Raw genomic sequence first — 19,703 nt, 5'->3', positions numbered from 1 at the left:
ATCTATGAAATAGAAACAGAATCACAGACATAGAAAACAAACTTGTGGTTGCCAAAGGGAAAGATGGGGGAGGGATAAATTGGAGTTTGGGATTAATAGATACACACTACTATTTTAATAGATAAAATAGATAATCAACAAGGAACTACTGTATAGCACAGGGAACTCTACTCAATATCTTGTAATAACCTATAAAGGAAAACAACCTGAGAGAGAATGAACACATGTATATGTATTACTGAATCAGTTTGCTGTACACTTGAAACTAACACAACATTTTAAATCAACTATACTTCAATAAAAATAAGTTTAAAAAAATAACAGTAGCAAATATTGTCATCTTTAAAATTATCAAAGGCAAAAATATATATCCAGGGGCTTCCCTGGTGGCGCAGTGGTTGAGAGTCTGCCTGCCGATGCAGGGGACGCGGGTTCGTGCCCCGGTCCGTGAAGATCCCACAGGCCGCGGAGCGGCTGGGCCCGTGAGCCATGGCCGCTGAGCCTGCGCGTCCGGAGCCTGTGCTCCGCAACGGGAGAGGCCACAGCAGTGAGAGGCCCGCGTACCGCAAAAAAAAAAAAAAAAAAAAAAAAAAAAAATATATATATATATATCCTGAAGAAGGTGTTGGACAAGGAGCTCTCTCATGCAGCTACTGGTGAAAATAAACTTATTACAGTGCTTTCAGAAATGATTTGGAGATACAGACATACATAGATAGTCTTAATTAAGAAAACATTCATACCTGTCAAGTCAGTTTTTACTTCTGGAATCTATCTTAGGAATCAAGCATGTCATGCAGCTGGGCAATTCTGTGACTAAGGGTTCAGCATCTGGAGTTGCAAAGGCTGCACCGCTTGTGGGCTGTGGAGGGCACAGAATTTAACCTCTCCAAGCCTCTAGTTCTTCATCTGTAAGACGAGAACAATAACAGTACCTGACTCGGAGGTGTTTGGAATTAAATAAGACATGAAACATAAATGAGCTAAACTACATGATAAGTACTCCATAAATTGTATTTCCTTTCCAAGACATCCCTCAAAGTATGACTTATACCCTCAAAATATCAGAATGATCTCAGGGTCATGCAACAAAAATCAGTTAACGAAAGCTGTGGGAAAGCCTAAATAGACAATTTTACACTCCTTAAAAGAAATGTTTTCACTGTGATGGGAAAGTAAGTTAAGAAAAATAATTACAGGTGTAGAGAGATGGACACCGTCTCATGTAGCTACAGGTGATAATAGAAATTATTACAATGCTCCCGTGGGATGATTTGAAGATCTACTGCAACCTTACCATGGGCACACTTTTAATTCAGAATTCCTTATTCTCAGAATTCAGTGTAAGTGAAGAGGTGGACAGGAAAACCTTCAATAACAGAGTTAGTAAAATAAATTATTGTTTCGCTCTACGAAAGAAAAATCTGTAGCCACCGAAAATGGTGTTGTTTAAATATGTTATTTAAATGGATGCTATTAAAAATACAAAGTGAAAAAGGAAATTAGAAAACGCTATATGTTATGTTATAATTATATCTATCTGAGCAAAATAGTTCCCTCAGTAAATTTATTCAAACCAATTAACAATAGCTAAGCATGACATTAATGTCTGCTGTAGACTGTGGTCTTCAACAGGATAGCAAAGATGGTGACAGCACTCAGAATCTTGCAGAATCCGCAAGTGACACCACAAGGCCCTTCAGTGTCATCCGAAGGAAGATGACAGTGCTGACAGCTGTGCCCCTCCGGGTTCCAGGAGATGATTTAGGTTGTGGTCCTGCACACAGATCCCCACACCCTCGTGTCTGTTCTGACCTTTCCTTTTCCTTTACTTTGTTTTCACTCTGCTTTCAGTTGACAGTGAGTGGGTTGAACACGGGGCATTGCTGACATCAAGTCTATGCAGCCAGTGCCCCACATTGGAACTCCCAGCCCATGGGGTCCCTTGTGAACGGAAAGTCCCAGTAATGCTGACCACGGCCTGTAACCCAGTGGAAGCAATCCACTTCCAAAGAAATTCCACCTGCCTGGATTTTCTTTAAAACCTGGAGACAGCGTCAGCAAACTGAATGTCATATTTTATGACAACATTGGGCCACCTTAACAATACTGTAGGTAAAATCCCATAAATATTGGGAAGAACAAATAGCTCATGCTGTCACTGGGTGACACTGAATTCCCCTCCTCCTAATTCTTACTTGGCTAACAAGTGGCAGCTGCTAATTACACAGTACTGGAGAAAATGTGCACGTAGTTGAGGAGGGCGTTCCCAACAGATTCCTTTTCAAATTTCTTTGTCTCCAAAAACCATAACTCTGTGGGACCCGGGAATAAAGTATAGAGGCCTAGATTATTAGGGCGTGCAAAGAGCAAGGGTGCGCACACATGGCAGTGTCCCCAGCGTGTCTGGGTTCCTCTGACAGTATCTCGAGCTCAGCAGGGTTCTGAGGCCGAAGCTTCAGAAAGCCTGGTCAGCCTCAGAAAGCACCAGGCGTGGTCGTGGACTGGGAGAGTTGATATCTCTCCTACCGGAGGGGTGCAGAACACTTAGTCAAACCGTATTAACCAAGCACTTGTCAGTGTCATTGACTTTAAGATGAGGTGGCGATGGAGCTCAGAGTTCTCATAATATCATGTCTTTAAATGTTGGCCTCATCTGCTATGGCTTCTTAAATTGCTAGGAAGAAGCAGAAAGACCCTCTGACGTTCCAGCAGCTCTCGGTGGACTCAGGAGTGCTGTGGGACCCTGGGGTTTCTCACAGATTCAACTATGATGTCCAAGAGAGCAGGCAGCCACGATCGAAAGCTGTGTGTTTGCCAGCATCTAGGCCAGGACCATCCTGCTCCCTCCTGATTCCATTTAAGGACTGGGTCAAGTTGATAATATACTTTCTGTTAAGAAAATATTTGTGCCCTATGCTTAAAGACTTGTTTTTTGTTAATCAACTATACTTCAGTAAAAAAAAATTTAAAAAAGGACGTTTGATTATTCATTTATTTAGTTTTCCACTATTGTTTTAAATACATACATGGCAATGTCCCTATTTTGCTCTTCTTGGCCTGTATCCTTTCCTCTTTCTGCTAACAGCGCCCTTTTTCCTTTAAGAAACCACCAGCCTCCTACCTGAGATGTGGGCTGTGACACCCCATGCCCCCCTCCCACACACGGCCACACATGCCCCAGCTGGTCAGTCTGAGAGCCCTGTCCATGCACAGGCTGTGACCTGAGCACAGGAATTCCTCAGTCTCTCTGTCAGTTGAGCTAAACTTTAAAAGGAGCTTGGAAAACTTTTTCTCTAAAGGGCCAAATGGTAAATAGTTTAGGCTTTGCGGGCAAAGTGGTCTCTGTTGTGATGACTCAGCGCTGCCATTGAACCAAGAAAGCCATAGACAATGTCAACCTCTAGGCATGGTTGTGTTCCAATAAAACTTTATTTATAAAAGCGGGCAGTGGGCCAAGTTTGGCTCATGGGCCATACTTTGCCAACCCTGGGTTTAGAGTATTCATTTTCAACTTACACTCTGAAAAAACTCCTCAGGAAGGACAAAGAATGGGTGTGGGGGGGGTGGTATCTCCCACCCTCCTCACTGCACCTCCTAGGGAGTCAGGGCAGCCCCTGTTTCCTCTGTTTATACATTGAGGATCCATTTACAATATTATGTGAAAATGACATTCATCAATTCATAAAAGTTTTGAAAATCAGTGACAGGGTAATAAAGGATGTGAGTTATTAATTATTTAACTTTGTTTCCAGGCTCCGAGAGGGAGGCACCACGTTGGGTCACGTATAACGTCTCAGGTCCCTCAGAGAATCCCGTATGGGAGTGAGCCAGACCCTCTGGCTTGTACACACATCACTTCATGACTTGTGTGTACCGTCAGCTTTGTTGAAACTTTTATCAACATGGTCTAACCGCATCATTTGAAATTTTTATTTAGTCTTCACTGAATATTGTAGGAAAACTGATATGCTAGGATGGCAAGGCAAAACAAATACTAATATATGTGCTTTTAATATGCCTATTGTTGAAAAAGAGAGAAGGAGAAAATTATCTTATGGATGTAGACATAATTTTGTATTTTAAAAAGTCTTTCACATGGAGAATTTGGAATCTGTGCACTGCTGGTGGGAATGTGGTCCGCTGTGGCCGCTACGGGATCGCAGAATAAATAGGTGGAGAGATGGGTGGTGGACTGAGCTTTACACCTTCCTGTTAGAAAAACCAGCTGGAGCATTTCCTGTTCAAAACCCTCCTGTGGGTTTGATGTAGAATTCCATGCTTGTGGGCAGTATGTGATGACAAGATATCACCTCTCAACTGAAATCAGGGCCGCCAATTGGAAAATAGGCTCGTTGGAGACAAATCAGGTTTATGAATGTGTGCAAAGCAAGCTTTGTTCTATGCTATGACAGCTTATTTGCCAAATCTGGGTGATTCTAGAGGAACTCTGATGGTGCTGTTATGACTGGACCTGACAACCTTCTAGAATGTTTGATAGACTCGGGGTAGGCGGGTGATATCGGGCACACCGAGAGAACAGCAAACGTAAGGTCACCTCCCAACCCTGAGAACTGTGCACTGGTGGTTCCAGCCAGGAAACAGACCCGTGTGACAGCACCGATCTCAGTGGGAAACAGATCCAGCGGCCGTGCCCCACGTGACTGTAATACTTCAAGACAAAGCCAGCGACAGTAGTTCCTTCTGAGCACCAGGTTTTCTATTGGATGACAGAGTGCCTTCTGCACAAAGAACCTCTCTGTGGGTCTGTGACCGCCAGGGGGGCAGGCCCATCATCACACCACACCTGCACTTCCCTGTGGTTCTCCAACTTGGTTGCTTCAATTCTTTGCGAATTAGTATCAAACTAGTAATAATTTTGGAACAATGTTCGTATTTCAGTTGTATCATATTTCTTTTTTTTTTAATTGTCCAAAGGAAAAGATAAGATTTATTGGGCATGAGGACATTAACAGAAAAATGCTCCTCTGCCCTACCCCCTGACAATTTGTTAATATTTTACATTAATTTCAAACTAAGGACATACACCATATTTTCCGCATCCTGAAAAAAAATCAACATAGTAATAAAATCTGATTTCAGCGGCCAGTGGCTATTGTACTTTCCACTGCGTAATTCCATTCTATTCATTATTTTAGCCTCTGCTCTCTAAGTTGTCACATTGATTTGAAACTCAATGAAAATCTCATTAAAAATATGATTGGAGGGCTTCCCTGGTGTCACAGTGGTTGAGAGTCCGCCTGCCGATGCAGGGGACACGGGTTCGTGCCCCGGTCCAGGAGGATCCCACATGCCGTGGAGCGGCTGGGCCCGTAAGCCATGGCTGCTGAGCCTGCACGTCCGGAGACTGTGCTCCACGACGGGAGAGGCCGCAACAGTAAGAAGCCCGCGTACCGCAAAAAAAAAAAAAAAAAAAAAATATGATTGGAGGCAACCCAGAGAGGGAGGAGAGAATGCCTGGTGGTCTAGGAGACACTGGATGTGATGCTGATGTGGACTCACTTTTCTGAACACAACTGTCCCTGATCCGTAATTTATGCACCATATTTCGTACTGTAACTATTTAATTTGTTGTTTAATTTCTCCCTGTCTATGTGGGGTGTGTAGCAGTGGCAGGGGGAGAATTGCAAAGGGATCCTGACTCTTGTTAGCTTTTGTTGTGCAGGTGAACCATCCTGAAATTATGTTTGATGTATAATAGGACTGAGCAAGTGGGTGACCGCGCGTTGATAGAGCTATAGGGTCCCGTTGTGGAGGACAGGTCGCACACCTACGAAATGGGGACAGGGAGAGAGACTGTGGACTGGACTTGGAGGGCCTAGCTCTGTCCACAAGGAGATCAAGAAGAACCTGCCCCCACCGCCCCACCGCCCCAGCAGTATTGACACACTTAGGGCCCAATCTCGGTCTCTAAGGGAACTGCTCCTGGAGAAACGGTGGATTCCAGGTTGGAGCAAAGTAGGATGAGCCCAGAACAGCTTATTTGGCTCCAGAAAGGACAGGGAGTGTCACAAGGACATGGAACCCGCTCGAAGGGTGCCCGCCCACCAGGCCTGAGTCACTGATGGGAGTGCCACAGCGACCAGGGGCAACGACGAATTACAAACCTGGGGGAAGATGGGACTCAGAAGAGTCCATACCAACAATCAGTACATTGATTAATCATGTCATCCATGGGGGAAGATGCTGGACCAGCAGTAAGTGCTGAGAGACGCCTGATGTGTCATCACAAGGAAACAACGGGTGAAGCCCAAAGGAGCGGTGTCCTAATAAAAGAGGAGACAGGGGTGGAGGTGGGGGGAGACTGGAAATGTTCCAGATGAAACCAGGCTAAAGAGACAAGACAAGAAAATGTGATGCCTGACCCCAGATGCTGTTGGAGGGGGAAATGCTGAAATAGATGTGCTGGGTGAGATGACGAAATGGACCACAAGCCACAGATGTGTTGTATCCATTTACCTGTACTGAGGTGGATCCTGGGCTGTGGTTCAGGATGGGAGCGCCCCTGGTCCTCGGAAACGCACAGGTGGCGTTTGGGGCCGTGATATGCATGTGACCAACTCTCCACAGGCTGAGAAAGTAGAAGGAGGAGAACCAGGCCAGCAGCAGGTGACCTCGGGTGAAGCCACACACGTGTTCTTCACGCTGTTTGACTTTCCCAACTTTCCTTTAAGTTTGAAATTAATGATTTCCCCATTTCTCTTCCTAAGTCCTTCTGCTTCGCCTACTGAATTGGCTTCGGGTACATGGGTGTTACACACACTGCGGAGGGCTGTCGTGGTGAGTGCAGAGGCCTTTGCTCACGCACGAGAAAGGCTTGTGCTCCCAGCTTGTTCAGAAGACCTGGATTCAGGATCCTTCAACCCCTGACAAAATCCACATTGGTGGAATCTTATTCAAGGAAAAAAAACCCTGATAGTTTCATGGACACTAAGACATCAATAACCGAAGAAAACTCATTGTATCCTCCATTCTTTGGGGATCCCTTGAAGCAAAAATGCTTTATCCTGAAGGATGTCACCTCCAGTGGGGGATTTCCAAGTCCTGGGGACTCATGGGGGCCTGGGACCCTTCCTGGGCTGTTTGAATCCTACTGTGGAGGTGACAAGTGCCCTTCAGTTGTGTTTGCCCTTGTTTTATGGGCTGCTTGCTCCCGCCGGGAACATTCCAGCAACTTCTCTTCAAAAGTTGTGTTTTTACTGCCAACAATGTTCCTTAACTCAATTCTGCTATTAGGAGACACAGCATCTCCAACTTCAGGGCCTTTGTACAGAATAACCTTGCTTTAAGTGTGATTGGAAACATTATAGAGACTCATTGGGGGAAACCTGGGAAATACAAAGATGTGTAGGGAAAAATAATGACTCATCATCCTGTGAACCTGGTCTCAGGTGGCCTCAGCCTGCAGCGGTTTGAAGCAGGGTTTCGGTTCCTGGCCAGAGATTGAAGTCAGTCCAAGACAGTGAGAGCACTGAATCCAAGCCACTAAACCACCAGGGACAGAGACAAGGGATGAGGCCCTGGCCCTGTAGAAATGAATTCCCACAAAGACAGAAAGTAGTGAAATAAAAAGTATTTATTAGGAAGAAAAAGAGTACGTGAGGATAGACACACAGGAGGGCTCAGAGAGAGAGTCACGCCCTCGTGGTGGTTTGAATCACTTACATGGGGCATTGCTTCCAGGTTTCCTCTGGCCAATCATCTTGCTTCGCCTGGTTCTGAGTCCATATTTGGTTTATCTCAGGATCTTCCCTGGTGGGCGCGCATCTCTTCGCCAAGATGGATTCCAGCAAAGAGGCCGGTGAGTAGATTGACATCACTCCCCTTTTGACCTCCAAGGAGCCTCTCTGTGCATGAGCAGTTGGGAAGGTCTCCTTGACCTCGAGAATGAGGAAGAGGTGGTCTCTTTATCTCTTATCTGGGCAGGCTCAGCCTCTCCTATTACCCTCCTGCTATTAACTTTGTCTTGGAGTATTTGTCCACAGGGGACAAACTCCAGGGGCTCAGCCTGGGGCCCATCTGTCTCCTGCCTCAATCTGGGAATAACTGTAACAAGGACAGCTAAATCAGACTCCATATTCTATCTGTTTCTTTGACTTTAACCTTTGCTTTTGTTATTATAAACATACAGAATGGCCTGCCTCTGGGAACCCTGCCCCTCTGCCTGAAAGTTAAAGTGTCTCTGTTCAGCTCACAGGGAGACAATCTGACCCTGTCCACCTGTGGATGGCTGCAGAAAAGAAGAAGTGAACACATCCCCTCCCTGAGGCCGGCCATTCCAGGGAATATCTGCAAAACGTATGGCCTTTTCACTTTACTTCCTCATCTCCTCCCCCTCTGCGCTATCAAAGAAAGTGGCATCCAAACCCCGTAAGGTGGCTTTTCAGAGCCACTAGTCTGCCGTCTTCTTGGTCTGCCGGCTTCCCGAGTAAAGTCGTGTTCTGTGCCTCAACACCTCGTCTCCGATTCAATGGCCCGTCATGCAGCGAGCAGAGCGGGCTTGGACTCGGTAATATAACCTGTGATAAACCTGGTGCTTTTTCCTTTAAGCCTGCTATCCTACGTATGACAGAGGAGGGGGAACAAGCCACCTTAAATTGAACCTCAGGTTTCCCTTCCGGGCCTGTGTGTGGCTCAGGGCCCAGTGTGGTCTTGGATTCCCAAAGACAGACCTGAGCCCGGTTTTCAGGAAGGTGATGGGAGCCAGGGGGTTTGCAGGAGCAGATGTGGGAATCTGCATTTCGCTGGGAGGGAGAAGGTTGAGGGGCAGGAGAGGAGGGGTCTGCAGGTGTCAGCTGCTCTGTGGGGAGGGGGGGACGGAAACACACTCCTCTGGACAGACACTCTCAGAGGTGGTGGGCGTGGGTGGTACAGGGGCCACCCCCAGTTAGGATTCCATCCGCTGCAGGGCCCCAGGCTCTGAGCGCCCCCTGACACCCCACCTGCAGCCTATCCACGGAGCAGACCACCATGGGGACCCAGCCCCTTCCCCCACCCATCCCCAAACTTCCCTCACCTGTCCATGGTCTGGGAGGCACCTTCCCCAGGGGTGGCTAAGGCATCGTCGGGGGGAGGGGGACCCCCCAAAGGGGAGGCGAGAGTAAAGGAGGAGATGGAAAGTGAGTTAAGGGCCTACACAACACAATTTCCATATGTGACTGCAGGGGCCTCTGAGCAGGCCCAGCGGCGCTGGGGCATCAGCACAGGTGCTGGGGGGTGGGCGCAGCCCCTTCAGGAGGTGACGCTCAGGCAGGAAAGGGCTGGGAGGTGGGAAGAAATGTGATGTGTTCTACAATTAACCCAAACCCAGCCTCGCTGGGGCCTGTGAGCCACGGGGCGGGCGGCTGACAATAAAAGACCACAGTCTCTGGGCAGCTGAAACGGTAGAAATTTCCCTCTCAGGGTTCTGGGGGCTGGAGCCCCAGATCGGAGTTGTTGCCAGCCTCTTCCCAGAGCCTTCATGCTGTGTCCCTGGGTGGTGGACAGACAGTGGTCTCTCTCCTCCTTTGTCTGATAAAGTCACAAACTCCATCCTGGGCCCTCGCCCTCTGACCTCACTGGGCCCTTATCACCCCCCAAAGGTCCCACCTCCTAGTACCGTCACCTCGGAGCTTAGGGCTTCAACCTATGACCTCCGAGGGGGACACAGTTCAGTCCACGGGAGGTTAAGTTTTGTTCCTCAATTGGTGGGTGTGGGTCCATAGCTCAGGTTCTGAGAAGAAAGGCTGGTTTGCCCTGGAATCTGCGGCAGGCTCCTCCCCTGACCTTTGCCCTCGGGGTTTTGGAAACTTCCCTCAGGCTGACGTCCACAGGGTAAGAAAGCCAGTGGCCAGTGTTGGTCAGACTCTGACACCAGGCGTTTTGCACCCTTCCTGCTCAGTCTGTCCGTGTGGAAACTCTGTAACTCTATTCCCACCTCACAGAGGTGGAGAGAGAGGCTTGGAGCTATGCCCAGACTCACAGTTTTTGCAACATAATAGGGTAAACATTTTCAAATCTCCATTTGAAAAGGTTACTCTTTCTGCTAACAATGGGGGAATCTGGATAAAGAAGGGGTGATCCTTGCAGAGTTCTTAGTTCCATAACTTCTCTAGCTTGGACATTATTTCCAAACGAAACTTGCTTCAAAGAGTGTGATCAGGTCAGCCTGTGCGCTCCAGGCTTCCCACCCATCACCCGCGGTCCACCCATGTGCCTGGCCCAGGACTGGTCCCCTCCACGCGTGGAGAAGCGTCACCGTGGACCCGAGCCCAGGGCTGTGACTCCCCTGCCCCCTTGAGCTGCCTCTGAGGCCTGTCCTCTAAGATCGGTCATGAGGTTTTAGGAGAGCATCCACAGTCTGGATCTCAGCCCCCCTTGTTTGCAGAGACACAACGCTTACCCCGACCCCGCTGGCAGCTTCAGGGGGAAAGAGGCACACGGAGGGACTGCGGTGACAAAGAGGCAGCTGGAGGCGCCCTGCGGAGAGCAGAGCCCCGGGGGCAAAGAGTGGACACCCGCCAGAGGCAGCGAGACCCCAGAGCTGAGAAGCAATTAAAACTCAGCTGGACCTGGGCCCCCGGGGCAGGCATCTCGGTAGGTCCCGGAGATGACTCAGCACAGCCCAGGACGAGCACCTTTCCCTGCTGGCGCCTGCCGGGGAGGGGGAGTGGGGGAGGGCATCGGGATGAGGGCAGACTGGAGGGGCTGCAGGGACGGGGGAAACACCCACGTAACACGATTGAAAGCTCTCCTCCATGGAAGCCAGTTTTTAAATCTCCCCTTGGTGGATCACGTCTGCTTCTGCTAATAAATGCTGACACTCCACCAGCTTTATGTTCTGCCCGCAGCCTTACGTGGTCGATGGGGACGTGATGTTCCCGTGTTGAAATGAGACTCAGGTCCTTTAATAATTTCCCAAGGCTGTGGAGCGAAGAGAAGATGAAGCTGGGGTTCGCACACGTCTACCTGATACCTGGCTCCGTGTCTTCAACCTCTGCCGGTCCTGCGGCTGGCGTCTGTCCCTCTGCCGGGCGCAGGCCAGGTGATCACGAAGCAGCCCTTCCCCTCCTGCTGGTGGCCTCTCGATCCTTTTCCAGCCCACTCTGGGGCTGTCTCAGTGACCTTGCCTGTCACTCGCAAACACTTCTCAAAGCGGGTACCCAGACCAGCAGTACCAGCATCACCTGGGGTGGGTGGGGGGGTCTCTTATTGTGGGAGATCCCCACAATATGGTGGGACCCCGTAGGGCTACCTCCTGTGAGCCACAGTGAGCCAGGGGGGCAGAACCTGGGGGAACCAGAGTACAGGTTTGGGTCAGTTTGTGGACCTGGTTTCTTTAAAGATTTGGCCTTGGTGCAATGTGATCTTAGGTTAGCAGGCTCCCCAAACACCCTTAAACACCAGTCCTTTCTAAGGGAGCTGCTTTATCCTTTCCTCCTATTAATTCAGCAAATAATTTTGCAAACAGAGTGAGCAGCACACAAAGCTGACCCTACAGATGTGGAGACTGGACTCCATGAGGGAGAACAAACCAGAACAGGTATAACAGAAACACGTGCAAGGATGGGCGGGATTGGATTATTGGACAGAGATTATAAAAGCTTCTTTTGACTGTGCTAAAGCTTTAAGACAGATTGAAGGATGTGAGCAGGGAAGAGGAAACAGTAAGGAAGTGTCAGGGCAGATTTGGCAAAAACAAGCCCAGAACTCTCAAAATGAAAACTACAATAGCCAACATGGAAAACTCCATGGATAGCTTTCCCAGCAGATTAGACACAGCTAAAGATAGAATCGACAACCTGGTAAGAGGGAAATCATTCTGAGCAGCACAGGAGACAAAAGATGAACAACACAAGAGAGAGGAAGAGCCCCTGGGGTAGGTGAGAAGGACCAGGCGTAATTACAGGCCCCGCAGGATGGGAGAGGCAGTGAGGCTGGATTCATTTTTAAAGAGATAACCACTGAACATTTTCCCGAATCACCAAGAGACACGGTATTTGTTTCCTGGGGCTGCACACAGAGCGCCACAAACTTGGTGGCTTCAAACAACAGAAAAGTACCTTCTCACAGTCTGGAGGCTGGAAGCCTGAAACGCAGGTGTCGGCAGGGCTCACTCCCTCTGGAGCCTCGAGGGAGGGTCCCTCCTGCCTCTTCCAGCTCCTGGTGGCTCCTGGGGGTCCATGACATTCCGTCTACCTAACTTTCTTCCTCAGTTTATCTCCTTCCTCTCCCATTTTACTCTAAAGATATGCCCACAACACATGGCTTGGAAACCTCCTCAGCTAAATACCCAAGTTGCTCACCAAGTTCTACTTTCCACGGAAGATACAGGCTCAACATAAGCTGAGCTGTTCCTAACTAATGATGCTAGGGAAAACCCCCTATTTTCAAATAAGGTAATAATCTGAAGTTCCAGGAGAACATGAATTTGTTGCGGGGGTGGGGGGTACAATTACCCAGTATAAGCATTAATCCACCCACTCCAGAATCCCCAGCAGGAAAATCAAGGAGGTGCACGTTTAGACAAATCATAGAGAAAGCCAAAGATAAAGTGTCTTAGAAGCACGAGACATAGGTCCGAAATGATCAAATCAAGTGTAAAGTTTTTGCAGATGCATAAAGCATGATTGGAAACATACAGCTAAAATGTGTTCCAAGTTGTTCACTGCTCTGAGGTGAAAAAACTGCCTGGAATGTGGTGACGGGGGAGGGTGGTCCCCACCCTGTGATCCCGTACACTTCTGGAGCCTGTCTCCTCATCCGCAGAACACAGGGCTGGGCAAACTCACTCTAACGTCACTTCTAACAAAATGGTTCTACCATCACTTCCAGAACAAAGACCCCAGCACCCTCAGACCCGGCGGTGTGATGATGACACAGTAGAAGTGTCCCACCTCCTGCTCCTTCTGCTTCCTCTCGCTGCTCAGCTGTGAAAGCTCAAGTCTGGGGGCTCAGGGTTTAGAAGTGCTGGGAAAGGCAGAGCCACAGTTGCACTGGGGACCTGGTGCAGCAGCAGTGACCTGTGGCTTGTGCTCCTCGCTTGCTCTAGATTCACTGAATCAGTGATTCTGCGGTGATTTTTTCCTCTCTCTCTGGCTTCTCATCCCCTCTGATCTTCCTCTGTGGGGAAGTTTCCATGTCCTGCGGTGTTGGGCACACCCTGAAATCCAAGGCAGAGCTCTCCTTCCCTCCTCCTCCATTTCCTGCTTCGGGACAGATGCCTGACCCACGCTCAGGCCAAAGGACCCGTCCCACCCCACCCACACAGGCCTGCGGACTTGCAGCCTGAAGCCAGGAGAGGAATGCCTTCCTGGACTGCTTCTGCCACTGCCACCAGCCAGCACCCCTGCAGCCACCAGCCAGCACCCCTGCAACCACCAGCCAGCACCCCTGCAGCCACCACCCAGCACCCCTGCAGCCACCACCCAGCACCCCTGCAACCGCCACCCAGCACCCCTGTAGCCACCACCCAGCACCCCTGTAGCCACCACCCAGCACCTCGGCAGCCACCACCCAGCACCCCTGCAGCCACCACCCAGCACCCCTGCAGCCACCACCCAGCACCCCTGCAGCCAGGAGCCATCCATCTTTCCCCACCCCCTGCTTTCTGCCCCTTGGTAGAAGACAGTGGTCTTCCTCTCAGGCCCCAAGACCATATCAGTTCCTACCCACACTGAGCCTCGTTCCCCCACTGGTGTCCCCATGCCATGCACTGTCTGCCTTGTCACTGTGACTTGCAACCAAGGCACCTCCCAGAGATAACATGCTCCCAGCACACTCGTGCCCGGTGCCCAGCGCTGAGGAACCATCACAACACAAAGGGACCCTGCTGGGAGCAAACTCCCCTTAGCCACCTTTCCCTGAAATCCCATCCTGTCGTAGACACTCAGGTACTCATCTGCAGCTCTCCACCTAGAGGTGCGCGGTCACTCACACATGTGAGCAAAAGAGATCTGAACGGACATGAACCTCAGAATAAAAACCCAGATGCATCCACACTCATGCTGGGATACGTGGTGAAAGTCTTACCGGACCGCAATACCCAGAACTCACACTATTCTTTACTAAGAAACATTTCCTTCTCTTGTCCCGCCTGGTTAATATTTACTATACCTTCATTGTTTTCATCAGAATTTTGTTGCCTCTTCAGAGTCTCCCAAACTCATGGGGGATGGAAAGGCCCAGAATTTGTGCTAGGATTCTGAAAGAGCATGTGATTAAAAGCTCAATTTCATTTCTTTTTATGGCTGAGTAATATTCCATTGTATATATGTGCCACGCACACATATATATGGAATCTAAAAAAAAGGTTCTGATGAACCTAGGGGCAGGACAGGAATAAAGATGCAGACCTACTAGAGAATGGACTTGAGGACACAGGGAGGGGGAAGGGTAAGCTGGGACGAAGTGAGAGAGAGGCATGGACATATATACACTACCAAACGTAAGGTAGATAGCTAGTGGGAAGCAGCCGCATAGCACAGGGAGATCAGCTCGGTGCTTTGTGACCGCCTGGAGGAGTGGGATAGGGAGGGTGGGCGGGAGGGAGACGCAAGACTGGAAGAGATATGGGAACATATGTATATGTACAGCTGATTCACTCTGTTATAAAGCAGAAACTAACACACCATTGTAAAGCAATTATACTCCAATAAAGATCTATTAAAAAAAACATTAAAAATCCGTGTATAATCCAAACCACTTGGACATACGGAAAGAATAACTTTCAACAATGTGCTGAAAGAATTTTAAATTCTCATTTATTTTTCACAGAAAAAGAGTGCGCTTTGCCTGCCAAACTTCTAGTACATGTGAATTGAATCCCCTTCGTCACTCTGAGATCAGGGTGGGTTGTTTTTTGCCATTTCAGACTGTGCAGGGCTCAATCTTTCCTTTAGCCGTAAGTGTGAATTGTGACCCAGGTCCTCTACACCACATGTGTGCAACCACCGGCTTGATCTTCCTATCACCGCCTCCTTACTGAAAACTCTTCAGCTCACCCTGCACCAGCACGAGCCCTGCCCTCCTGTTCAGGACACAGGCCACAGGCCAGAGTGGCCCGTTCTTGGCTCACCCTGGACTCCTTTGGGGTTTGCGCATTGGTTGGGTTTGCCTACCATCGTGGCCGTCTTGGTCGGTCTTACAGGCACACGTGGCATCAGTCGGAGAGCAGACTCAGAGAACTTCCTGCTGCCCTGGTGCTGGCGTGGACACAACTGGGCATTTGGCCTTTCTGGTTACATCTCTGTCCTGCCCCTGGACCAGACCTGCATCCTCCTGTGGCCATTAGATGGATCCCCACAGAAGGTTCCTGGCTGGCTTCCTTCTCAGAATTGGGGGTTTAGTGTTGTAGAATACCTCGGCAATGCAGGTAAGATTACCAGCACTAATGAAAGAGCCGACGCTCGGCACGGCTGAGGACCGAGAGCCACTGAACCTTGGAACGACTCACATCTTACAGATGAGACTTAGAGAGATGAGGCCCATCCACCAGTCTGCTCAGCGTGAGGGGAGCTGGCACGCAGACGCGGGGTGCATGGCCCCAAGGCTGGCACCTAAACGCCCCTGCCACTTGTTGTCCTGCAGACCGCCTGTGACACTCACCTAACGGGCGTGTGATGACCGCCAAACTCCCCAAAGGCGTTCTGAGATGTTTAGGTTTAAGCGTTCTTTCCTTATCCACCTGTTTCTTTCCATGAAGAAAGTAAGAAATCATTTTCTACCTAATGTCAAAATAAAACTCATGGACTGAGGTCTTCTTCAGAGAAGCGTTGGCTCAAGTATGCTCCTTTAGCTCCAACACAAAATTTACCAGGAAAGGGTCAGGGAAGACCTTGCTTTCCCATCGGGGCTTGCTGTCTACTCGGCAGGGACAGGAAAGCAGGTGAGGGTGAAGCGGCTGGCCTGAGGTTCACGGCCACAGCAGCCCTGTGGGTGCAAGGGCAAGGAGCCGGAGTCCAGCCCAACTTGGTCTCCATCACTCACCAAACAGGGCCTGGGACAAGCCACGGAAGCCACGGGGCCAGTATCCTGACCTGCAACAGCCACTCCTCGCTTGCTGTGTGTTAATTCGGTCTAACTGTGTGACCCATGGGGGCCCGGAGGAACCCTCAGAGCTCCTCCTGCGAAGCACACCCTCCCACCACCTGTGCCATTGCTTAGGACCAAAGGGCAGGATTTTAGGTTTGCTCCTGAAGTTTACAAAACCATCTTTCCCAGTACCCAGCCGGCTCCTCCAGGCCTTAGAGGACCGACTGTCACCTGCCCACCCTACAGCCATCGTGTGATCATGACCAGCTTCCATCCTGTCACTGGGGGGCGTCACAGGCAGGACTGGGGTCCCCCCGACGGGCCTCCGTGCAGGCTCACCACACCCCCCGCCATCGTCGTCTGAGCGAGGCCACGCTGCCCTCTGTTAAACTGCCAAGGTCATGGCCGCATATGTGGTCATCACGTTCTTGCTGGTACCCTGCCCCCTGCTTCCCACTGATGCAACAGTGCACTGGAGCATCATGGGCTTAATGTTCCCAAAGAATTGCCCAAGTGGCTACCGCTTTGGACAACTTTTGATTTATGTTATCTGCGCAAGGCAAGTGGCAAGGCCCTCACACACTCTGGGGGTCCATACAGTCCTGGTGGTGCAAGGAGGCTGAGGCTGGACACTTGGGCTGGGCAGCGGGTGGAGAACAGGAGGGGACCGTCCCTTCTGCCAGCCAGTGAGCCTGGTAGAGGGAATTGGTGGAAACCAGGGTCTCCTCAGGGGCTTCCTTCGTGGGTCTATCCCCAGATGACTCCCTCTCTGTAAAGGTTTCCTAATTGTGCCTGAGAAAACCCTGTGTCCTCACCAAATGCCCTGTGCAGTGTGGGGAGTTGCCTGTCTTCTATGCCCTACCATGCATCGTGGGAAGCCTGCAGCACCCCCTTCCAGCTGGCATCACAGAGATGATTTTTACAAGAAAAATTAAACTACCAGTCTGCGTTCCAATTTGCAAGAATGTTCTTTTTCCTATGCTGCCAGGAAAGGATGCGTTTCCAAATGAGCTCGGCAGTAATTAACATAGGATGACACCTCTCACCAAGGACTCGTTGTTAAGAGCTGCACAGAGTTTCCAGCTGGGAGCAGGTGACAGCCTTGCCTCCACCAGGAAGGGCCCCATGCCTGCCTCAGCACCCTGGATGCCAGCTCTCCAAAGAGCCCCTGACTGCTCGCTACCTAAAGAGGCCCTTTTTAACAGCGAAAGCCTGCCCTGGCCTTTCGGGATTATCAGAGTACAAACAATAGGGAACAGAGAAGGGAGTACCGAGACTTTATTCAGCTGGAAACTTCTCAGGCGGGCTTGGCTGTGGGCACACGGGGAGTCCTTGGCAGGCAGGTCAAAGAGGAAGCAAAGAGGCAAGCAACAATGCTGGCCTGAATTCCTGCCACACCAAAGGCTCCACCAGGTAGTTATGCCCAAGGCATCCCGGTTCAATCCTCTGCGGGACAGGCTTACTACCTGCACTGAAAACATCTTGGTGCGAGAGGCTTCTTTGCCCCTTGGTTCTCTACGAGATAAGCAGCGGTAGATACTGTCCCCATTTCACAGATGCGGAAACACGGAGAAAGTAAATACTGCCCACCACTGCCCTCCAGGTTAGAGGCAAAGCTGGAGGCGACCCCTGCCCACCCAGTTCCAAAGCCTGTATTTTCTTTGTGAGGACGCTCACACTGCTGCCCACGAGACTGAGCTTTTTCTTCCAGAAAAGGACTGTTTGCCCTCAGAACTGATTTCCTAACTGGGGAAAATCATTTGCTGCCATAGAGGTGCTATATAGTCACACCAAGGAATCCATTCATTGTGGGGATGAGAATTTCACAGACTATCTTTTTAGTAGATAGTTCTGGAAAATCAGACGAGAGCCTTTGAAGAGGTTCTTCTTCTTCCATCTCTTTACCTCTGTCTGCACTCACCAGGCGGAACTTGGGAAAAGGCAGAGAAGCTGCAGAAACAGCTCAGAGAATGTAGTAGGACGTGTGTTTCTTGTTAGCACAGACATCATGGCAAGGACCACATTTTGCACTTAGACAAGAGATCATACGAGTTCTTTTTTTGCATATGTTGTTTTAAAAATTATTTCTACCTGGTTTGATGTATAGTTTGGATTCTTATGGCTATTATAGCTATATTTATAACTCTAAGCAAGAGCAACTCATTTTAACGTTTTTATCAGACTATTCTATTATTGTAATTCCCTCTACACTCATTTTACCTAGAAAAGCATGGGGATATGATGAACACAGAACAAAGATGATTGATGAAATAGATAATAACAGGTCACATTTATTTGGATAGAAAGAAAAAAGAGGTAATGACTTTATCGTAGTATCGAGAATATACGAAGACAAACTCAGATGGCCCAAGTGAAAAGGACAGGAAATACCACGATATCCTCACAAAGGAGCCGGGCCTTTTATAAGAGCAGCATCAAAATCATCCTCCACGTGGTGACGGGGCACAGCACAGGAGTGAAGGTCTGCGGAGTCCGTGGCCAGTCTCACCACGTGCTGAGCTGCACACACAGACTGTCTTAGAGACCACAGGTTTCCACAGGTGAAAGCAAACAGAAAATGGATTTTGTAAAGTACACCATGGAGAGATTCTTTTGCTGGTCTTGAATTGCTTAGCAGTCAAGTGCCGAGGCCACGAGGAGACACCAGGAGCCTCACAAGGTTGAGAACAGCCCCTGCCTACAAGCCAGCAAGAAAACCTCAGCCCTATGACAGCAGGAGACTGGATTTGAAGCTTGCCAACCACCAAGTGAGCCAGGGAGAGGACCAGAAAGAAAGGTTCCAGAGAGTCAGGCAACCTTGCCGACACTTGGAGGGCTACCCAAAGAGACTCAGCAGAAGACCCAGCCACGCTGGGCTTGGCTTCGTGACCCACAGAAACTGGGAGGTAACGAGGACGCATTTTAAGCCAGTTTAGAAAACAAAAACAAAAACAGAATTCACAGTATTTTTGATCCACTTAAGATTCTCCTTCCATAACAATCATCATCAACACTGATGGACATCTTGCGCAGTACTCTGTAAAAACTTTGTGGTATTAACATATTCTAAAGTACCATTGATTTAGGAGACCTTCCTAATGTCCTTCGGGACATTCAAAGCAGGCCAGTTCTGCGTTGTGCGGGAGAGAATTGAGAGTGGCAGGAGGCCTAATATCTCTTCCCTCTCTGCTGAAAGGCCAGAATTCTCAAAGAGCCCCATTTTCCCAGAAGGCCCACTGGGGTGTGGCAGTCTCCGAGAAGCAACGGCAGTCTGCGTGCAGCTGATTTTTCACGCTCCTTTAATGCGAAAGGAACTCCCTTCAGACCACCATCTGGTTGCTCCTGTCTGGTGGAGCAACCCTCAGTCCCCGCAGGAGCGGACGCCCCCAGCCAAGCTGGCCAGATCTTTGCAAACCCAGAGAGCAGTACCCAGCCCCTCAACCTTGCTCCACTCTGCACTGCTTTGCGTCGCTGGTTTTGTTCTCTTTTCTGGTTCGTGAAAATGTTTATCCTGGTTTTGATTTTGGGTACCTTAGTTTCCCATTTCTTTTTGTTTTTTTAATTAATTAATTAATTAATTTTAATTTTTGACCACACCACGTGGCTTGCGGGATCTTAGCTCCCTGACCAGGGATTGAACCCTGAGCCCTAGCAGTGAAAGTGCTGAGTCC

General features: G+C 49.5%; 1 long non-coding RNA gene across 2 annotated transcripts in view; it reads right to left on the bottom strand.

The window, feature by feature from the left end:
- LOC117313555 (uncharacterized) overlaps nt 1-19,703 on the bottom strand; it is a 93,068-nt gene that overhangs the window by 9,691 nt on the left and 63,674 nt on the right. Inside the window, exons 3-5 of one of the 2 annotated variants that reach the window (XR_004528030.2) lie at nt 7,687-7,901; nt 6,129-6,287; nt 744-909 (exon numbers count right to left, since the gene is read on the bottom strand). This is a non-coding gene — a long non-coding RNA (uncharacterized lncRNA). The remainder of the gene's footprint in view (nt 1-743; nt 910-6,128; nt 6,288-7,686; nt 7,902-19,703) is intronic. The other variant, XR_004528029.2, reaches the window with a different exon arrangement.

The sequence above is a fragment of the Tursiops truncatus genome, chromosome 9, assembly GCF_011762595.2.
Source record: "Tursiops truncatus isolate mTurTru1 chromosome 9, mTurTru1.mat.Y, whole genome shotgun sequence".
Taxonomy (NCBI): domain Eukaryota; kingdom Metazoa; phylum Chordata; class Mammalia; order Artiodactyla; family Delphinidae; genus Tursiops; species Tursiops truncatus.
The sequence above is the reverse complement of the archived record's forward strand: the minus strand, read 5'-3'. Positions and strand labels throughout refer to the sequence as shown.